The following is an 8,341-nucleotide window of genomic DNA, read 5'->3' on the forward strand; positions in this document are numbered from 1 at the left end:
CTGAACCGAAGTCGGTTTGTGACAGAGCCGCTGTCCATGGAAGGCGTCGTCTGAATACGTGGAAATTCGTACCACGTTGCCTCTCTAAAGGCCAAAACAGGGACCGGCGAACTACAGACTGCCGACCTGTTTCCGTAAATAAAGTTCCAGGGGCACCCCACCTGACTCCGTACGCATGTGCTGTCTGTGGCTACTTCTGTGCTGCAAAGGCAGGGGTGAATTGGCCCTCAAAACTGGAAATATTTACTCTCTGGCCCTAACGGCTTTAGAGCCCCTGGGGGCTCTCCTGCGCATCCCTGGTCTCGGCTCTAAAATACACTTGGCTGTAAAGATCTCAGATAAAGGCCTGTGGCACTGTGGTGCCCGCGCCCCACGTATCCACGCTCAGCGAAGACACCACGTGTTTAGCGGAAAAAGGGGTCCCGGACTTTGAAGTACCTTCAGCCCGTGAGTGTCCGGCCTTACGATGACCTCTTTGCGCTGCATGTCCTCTGACCCCAGAAGGCAGCATCTGACCCCAGAAGGCAGAGGCGAGGAGAGATCAGAGAGAGTCTTGTGACGGTGATGTCACCCCCAACGCCAATTATTCTCAGCCCAGACAACACTAGCAGTTCCTTCGTTTGGGTCAGAATAACTGATTTTTCAGAAACGGGGAGCAATCGCGTAATCTATCCCCTGGCCATAAAACCATTTGTCAGTCTGTGAACGAGGTACCGTTGCCAGTAAACTAAGAACAATCTGGAAAGGCAGGCATTGGCCAGGCCAGCGGGCAGCTCTGGGAGGTCACCGCGAGGCTTAACTGTGGTAAGCCCAGCAGACCTGGGGGACAGTGGAGTGATCCAAGGAGAGACGATATCTGTTTTTTTTTGTTTTGTTTTGTTTGTTTTGTTTTGATTTACAGAAGAAACTTCTCGTTGCACTGGGAACTGGGGACATCGCTCGACTAAGAAGGCAGGGTGGATGTGCCCGCGCAGCTCGGTATCAAGCCTTTAAAAGGCGTTCGCGAAGGATTCTAGCTGGTACTCACCACCACGCTCACGAGCCACGGAGAACGCCACGCCGACCTCACCCATTTCACTGAATGACAGAGGACAGCGTGGGAAATGATTCCTGTCCAAACCCTTCGACCTGAAGCTATTAACACGTAGCTCTATCTATCTGACACCATTTTGGATGATGGGAGATTCTGTTCATGAATAGTCCGGTTTATAGAAATCCTCAGGTCAGTTACAAACTATACCTGTTTCTTATCCCCTTTCCACGATCTGAAATAATTTTCTCACTCTGGTGGTAGGAAGAATGAACGATGACGCAGTGGCTTGGGCGACGGCTCGAGACGCAGGCGGACAGAACGGCCGCGGAGGGACACGACTTAAGACCTTGGCCGGCTTTTCTAACTGTTTTACTTGCCTCGTGATAGAAAAAAGGAAAATGGGTGTGGCAGGTGCCTGTTTCCCCGACCGGCTTCGCGCTTCCTGCCCCTAGCGCCACCTGCCGGTGCCATCGAAGAACGTCACAGCCGAGGTCAGGACCTGTTTCCAGGTGGCGCGCTCGCCGTCAGAGCGAGTGTTCGGTACTAATCGCCTTTTTGTTTTTTTTTATTTGACCAGTTCATTGACTAGATCAGATACATTAAAAATCCCAACTCCATTGCCTTCGAGTAACCCAATTTTTTTTTTTTTTTATTTCGATGTGATAAAAATCCAGGGCCAGACAGAAGAGAAGATGTTTAATAGTTTTTACAGCAGATTTCCAACCTCAGCATTCACGGAGTTCTTTACTATCAAACTCAATCAATAATAAATTTAAAAATGAAATATTGATGATCTGAAAAAATTCTGGTTTCGACTAGGACACCTCAACTGCCATTAAGTCAGGCAAAGTAGCAAGATAAATGGTGCCAGCACATTCTTTGTTTTCAGAATACAATGCTGTCACTTATGAGAATTGTTACGCCAGCTCTCGGAATAGGCAGTCATAACAGAGAGCAGATCAGTAGGAAGTTAAGCACGGCGTGCTTAATGCAATCACAGAAGACGCATTACTTCTTAGAGGAGGCGTGATTATACGTTAAGTTGTTAACAGCATGAAATAAATGCAAATATGTTTGTTATAAAAATAGTTAGAATCATTGCTACAATTTCCCTTTTTTTATCGCAGCCACTAAGCTGCAGAATTCAGTCATCAACTGTCTATCTCTTGTGCCTCTTGCTTGAGGCGGTGGAGTCTTTGCCGAGAGAGACCAGTGTGAAGAAATGGGTTTTCTGACTGCTAAAAAAATGATACTCTCAGCGAGTTTCAGAACTAAAAGAAACTATGCAGACAACATAGGTCAGCCCTCTGTTTCAGGGGTGAGAGATGGAAATGGTCGACCTGATGCGGGGCAGGACCTGGAGTGGGACCTGGGACTTGAAGGCAGATCTCGGGCACAGTCCTCTCGACTCTGTGCCCGTTTCGATCTGTGACACTGGACAGGCCTCGTTCGTACAGCTTCAGCGTCTGCTCTGAGGGCCTATTTTCCCAGCTGTGAAGGGCAGGCCCTTCTATCTATGGAGATGCTGTCAGCATCTACACTAATCTCAGAAAGGGCCCTCCGGCGGGCGGGACTGCGGTGCGGAGGGTCCGTCACGTCGAATCTCCACTCCTAAAACGGTGACAGGAAACGCTCGTTGTTCAGGCAAGTCTAAGTTTCCTGGGCTTAGACCGAGGCTGGCCGGTCTCAGCACCGTCACAGGCGGAGGCTGTGGGGACTGTGCAGGCTTCTGTGGCCCCAGCTGAAGGACCAGGATCGGGCAGAGTGTGGCTTCAGGTTGATGGGCGTCCTGAGGGAAGACTCTCGACCCAGGATTTGATGTCGGTCTTGAAACGTAAGTTTTACCCCTTAGAAAGAGTTACTTCCTGAAGCAGAAGACTAGGTTGTTTCTTTTGTTGTTGTTGTGTTGGTTTTTTGTTTGTTTGTTTGTTTGTTTTTTGCTCCAGCGTCATTTAATGGGGGACAGGGAGCCACGCCGGTTCCGGTCCTCGGGGATGAGTTGAACTACCGACCAAGGACCTGTGCAGAGGTGGAGATTCTTTCTGTAAAGGGCGGGACAGAGACTATTTCAGCTTTGCGGGTCGTCTGGCCTCTGTTGACACTCTCTAGTGGGAGGATTCTTGCACACACAGACGACGCAGCTGTAGACAACGCATCGGCGAACGGAAGTGACTGTGTTCTAATAAAACTTTACTTACAAAAAAAGCAACCGACAACCGAGTTTAATCCAAGGCCACAGTTTGCCAAACCCTGGAGTAAACCATGGCCTGCAGAGAAGTTTCTAGTGTAAGCGTTAAGCCCAGGTCTTTCGGATATTTGATCAACCTCTGCAATGACAAAAGCCAAGACGGACAGTGAGGACGTCAGACGGCAAAATTCAGAAAGATCTGAATTAAAGAGAACGAGTAAATGTATACATGCCAAATATATGTATTAAACGGCAAGGAGATTTTTCTTTTTCTTTCTCCGTTTTTTTTTTTTTTTTTTTGCTTCTTTTACATTTCAAATTTTTTTTTAAAAAAAGTACATTTACAGAAAAAGTCTGTTAAAACAAGTATGTGTGCAAAGTATTTTTTTGTTTTGATTAAGGGGAAGTATAAATAGACTTATCTGGGGAACAGCGTTAGAGCAGTTGAAAAAACTTTTACTTCCACATGTGCTAAAGAAAAAGTAGTCGGACTGGGAAATTTTTCTTTTTCCCTGCTTTTCTACATTTTTCAAATTAAAGAAAAGCAAAATGAAACAGATCAGTATAGGAAAAACAGTAACTAAATCTCATTTTTAAAAAATATTTCATAAGAATGTGTATTAAGTGTTGCACTTGGGATCCATTTAAATTATTCCGAATAAGAGTGGGTTGAGGAAAAGTGGTTTTACATCGGTTCGAGTTAAAAAAGAAATAGTGAGCGACCTGCATGGGCGACGTGGGACCGACAGTCCATATTGACCTCAGGACACGGTTGCCACGCGTGCGGCTCAGGTCGCATTGCAAAAAGCAGGACGGGGAAGGGGCCGCCTGCCCGTGTGGCCGCACGCAGGTCCGTGTTCTCTCCTGACCGTCAGGGTTCGCGAGGAATTGGGACAGGCCGAGCCCTCCCCCAGGGGCAGGGCGAGCCCCAGGGCTGCGGGAAGAGGCCAGTGGGCCCAGCAGGGAGGAGCGGGCTGGGCCGGCGGAGGAGGGCTGTCCTCACGCATTTGATGGGCCGTCCCGGGGAAGAGGGCTCTCTGCATCATTCTCGTCTCGGGGGACAGAGCTGGGGCTCCGGGGTGGGCATTTCGGGGCATCGGGCAGCCCGGGGCCCGGTGCTGGCTGTGACCGCCACGGTCTGGGTCCTACATCGCAGCCCGCGCGCACTGACCAGCTTTGCGACCTCGGGGGACCAGAAGCAGCCTCTCTGAGCCGCGGTCTCGTGATGGTTACAGTGGAACGAGGCAGCGCCTCGAGAGGGCACGGGCTTCACGCGGGACTCAGGTGTGTGCAGAGGGGACACCGGACGCCGAGGCCTCCGTGGCTGGCGGCTTGGGGGGCCGGGCGACGCCTTTTCGGGGACAGTCTCGAGAGTCTGTCTGCGTCAAGTGGAGGTCGAACCGGATGACCTCTGAAGCCCTTCTGGACTGTCGGCTTTTATTTCTGTGTTAGGGCAGGAAGCTTGGAACCTTCTGGATCAGGCGTCAGTAGGTGACGGTCCACAGCCAGACTCGCCCGGCAGAGCGTGTGGAAATCGGAAACCCACACACAGGTCCTGGCCTCTCGTCAACCCCTCGAAAATCGGGCGTCACGAGTCCACATTTCAGCGGAGACAGCAGGACGAAGAGGCACTGACCACAGCGTGGCCGGAGCGCTTGGCCTTTTGACGGCCTCTGCCTGTACCTGGGAAGCCCCGGCCGCCTCAGCCAGGCCCGCCGCGCTCTCTCTCGTCACCCGCCTGTGTCCATCGACTGCCCAGGTACCAGGCTCTCCGCCAAGGATGGCCCGTCCACCGCCCCGTGACGTCGTGGCGGCCCTGTAAGGCGCAAGACAAGCCTGTGCCCTCCGACAGGCGGGGCGTGGAGGCTGGGACAGCAGGAAGGCGGACAGAGGACGCCTGGCCAGTAAGTGGCAGGAGTGTCCCTCCTCCTGCGACCCGCATCGGCTCGAATCCCGAGTCCGTGCTTTCCACGGCCCCGGCCCCTGGACGACTGGACCTTTCCCACTCTTCCCCCTTCGACCTGGCCCCGCTCCCAGGGCCTGTCCTGACCTCACTGAACTAGGAAAACGCGGTCACCTGCCAACACTGTTCCCAAACCCTGGGAAACTCCTCTGCTACCGAGAGGCTGGACCCCTGAGAATGATGAAAATGCAAAGGGAAGGGAGGGAAGCGTGTGGAAACCTGCCTCCTGTGTGCCTCGAGTCCCCGTCCCTGGGCAAACACACAGAGCAGCCTCTTCCCTTGAGCGTGTGTTGGCCTCGCTGAACACATGGGCCTTGAGAGGAGGGACCAGCCTCATGCCCCAGCCCCCACACGCCCATTGCCTTCGGAGGTGGCATTCACAGGAGGAAAAAAAACTCCCCTGGGACTGAGGCCAGTTCCCCAGGCAGGGCACCGTGATGGGGTCTGTCCCCCACGTCCTGCCTGCCCCCTGCCCTCCTGCCAACAGGACCTGCCCTCACCGCCCTCCACAGCTGGAGACTCAGGTTATGCAAATCGTTCCCCGCATTTGCAAACCGATCTACAGTGAGAAAGGCGCTTTCGCAAATAAAATGTCTCATCTTGATTTTTTTTAATTACCAAGAAAAAGAAAAGCGAGGCTCAGAGAGACTGACTCACCTCCCAGAGCCGCATGGGATCGAGTGTCCAGACCGTTTCGAGAGCACCGTGAGCCGGTCGGCACACTCGAAATCAGGGCGACTTGGGACAAAACTGATCCCACCTGTATCCAGATCTCCCCAGGAGAATGGTGAGCTGGAACAGTGGGGGGCGTGGGGCGCTGGGGACCTCACTCCAGGGGAGAAGGACCTCCTGCAGCGCACCCCCACCCCCGGGGCAGGCCGGCCCAGGAGAAGAACACTGGCCCGGAACGCCAGGGGCTCAGACAGGCGTGCATGTATGTATGCGCGTGTGCATGTGTGTGCGTGTGCGCGCGCGCGTGCATGTGCGTGGGTGTCCTTGTACAAGAATGGTGAGCTGGAACAGTGCGGGGCGCGGGGCGCTGGGGACCTCACTCCAGGGGAGAAGGACCTCCTGCAGCGCACCCCCACCCCCGGGGCAGGCCGGCCCAGGAGAAGAACACTGGCCCCGAACGCCAGGGACTCAGCCAGGCCGCCGTGGCCTGTCATCAGTGACGGGGCCGAATACGGTTCTGGCCCCGGATCTCTATATTAGATGGGGGGCGGCCTCCTGTGGTTGCCCAAAGCACAAAGACGGCAGGGCCGAGCTGGCGCGGTGCCCAGGTGGTCTGACTCAGGACGAGGGCGGTCGGGGCGCGCACAGGAGCACCTGCTCGCCATCAGCTCTCGGATAATCGGACTCAGAGTCACTTGGAAACTGCCTAAAGTGGCTTCCGGCCAGGAGGAGGCTGGAAGTGAAGGTCACCCGGGGAGCATGTAGGGGCGGGAGTGGCTGTGTGAGACTGAGGGCTGAGGGCCCCCCCACCCTGCCTTCCTTCCTGTCCTGCACCTGTGGGGAGCAGGCGGGACCCCGGGGAGCAGCACGCCCCACGGTGGCCCCCTCCCTCTGCAGATGTGCACAGGCGTGACAACCTGGGGGCCTGGCTCCCGCCCCACCCAAAGTTCGCTTTCTGTAGAGGTAGGTGCCCACCACGCCCTGGTGGCATGCGGGAGATGGCCTGGGTCCTGCCCGTCCACGACGGCCCATGGGAGATGGCCTGGGTCCTGCCCGTCCACGATGGCCTGTGACAGGACGGCCTTGGTCCTACCCGTCTGCTTGGCCAGGAGAACAGAGCCGCTGCCTCGGCGGCTCTGGGAGCCCTCAGGGACGATGCAGGGGGAGGTGGCCCAGAGTCCACGCTCCGCAGCCAAGTCGCCTCATTTCAGCTCAGCCTCCACCTCTCCCCGCGGAAGGGGCCTGCAGATTATGCAACTCGATTATGCAACTGTTCTGTCCCTCAGTTTCCTCATCAGTAAGAAGAGGATACAAATAGTAGCCACTTCCCATTTTCGAGATGAGGATAAATTAATTCCTATAAACTGCCCAGAGCGATGTCTCGTGTGAAGTCAGTGTTCAGTACGTGACGGCTGCCGTTAGTGTCGTCGTCATCGTTGTCAAGTACAAAGTAACCAAAGGTAAAGGACCAGGCCATGTTCGAGGATGCCCCTGCCACTGATCACGTCGGTCCCTCTCCCTGAAATTTCCGAATTTCATCATTCTGCCGAGATTCCATGACATTCATTCCACGAAGATTTGTATTATTTTCATTCAGACATGTTTTCTCTTTCCTTTCAACTGCTAATCAAATTCTCTTTAATGAAAAAATGGCCAAAATGTTCAAGGGATATCCTAATTTTCATGGCATAAGTGGCACGGGCTGTTGTTCAGGGGTGTGTGTGTGTGTGTGTGCGTGCGCGCGTGCATGTGTGCATGTGTGTGCGTGCATGAGTGTGCGCATGTGTGTGTACACGTGCGCGCGTATGTGTGCGTATGCGTGCGTGTGTGCATGTATGTATACGTGTGTGCATGTGTGCGTGTGCGTGCGCGCGCGTGCATGTGCGTGGGTGTCCTTGTACATAGAGAGCACCTAAATGTACCGTGCTAGGTTCCAGGGATATAGTGGTGACCAAGATGGGTGTGGCCCTCATACAGCTGACAGTCTATTGGGGTAAAAGATATTAACAGTCCAGTGAAGAAATATTTCACCACAATACCAATAAATACTAAAGAGAAGTGCAAAGCGCTATATGTGTGTGAACAAGGAGGGCAAGCCTAAGCTTTACCACCCCCAGGCCCACCTTTGTTTCTCATGTAGAAGCTGCCTCTGCACAAAGCAAACCAACTAATTGTTGTATGTGGTGGCATGTGATGTAAACCAGATAGGTGAAGTCGATGTTTCTTTGCCCAGTCTGAATCAAACTGATCTCTGTATGTGTTAATTCTGTGTTGTTCTTACAAACCAGGTTTCCATGAAAACTGGGCGCTCCAGCTCCCTCGGACGCGGCGCCCGGCACGACACCCGTTGGGTGCGTCGGCTGCAAACGGATCTTTAAACGGTAGGAGTTTGGAAACATCGCCGCGTTGCAGGATGTGATTCAGAGGTTTCAGAGCGAAAGGAAAATAAACACAGCTTCCTACTCGGGGGTTCGCGGCCCCATCC

Source organism: Pteropus alecto, unplaced genomic scaffold (assembly GCF_000325575.1).
Source record: "Pteropus alecto unplaced genomic scaffold, ASM32557v1 scaffold53, whole genome shotgun sequence".
In the NCBI taxonomy this organism is placed as follows: Eukaryota; Metazoa; Chordata; class Mammalia; order Chiroptera; family Pteropodidae; genus Pteropus; species Pteropus alecto.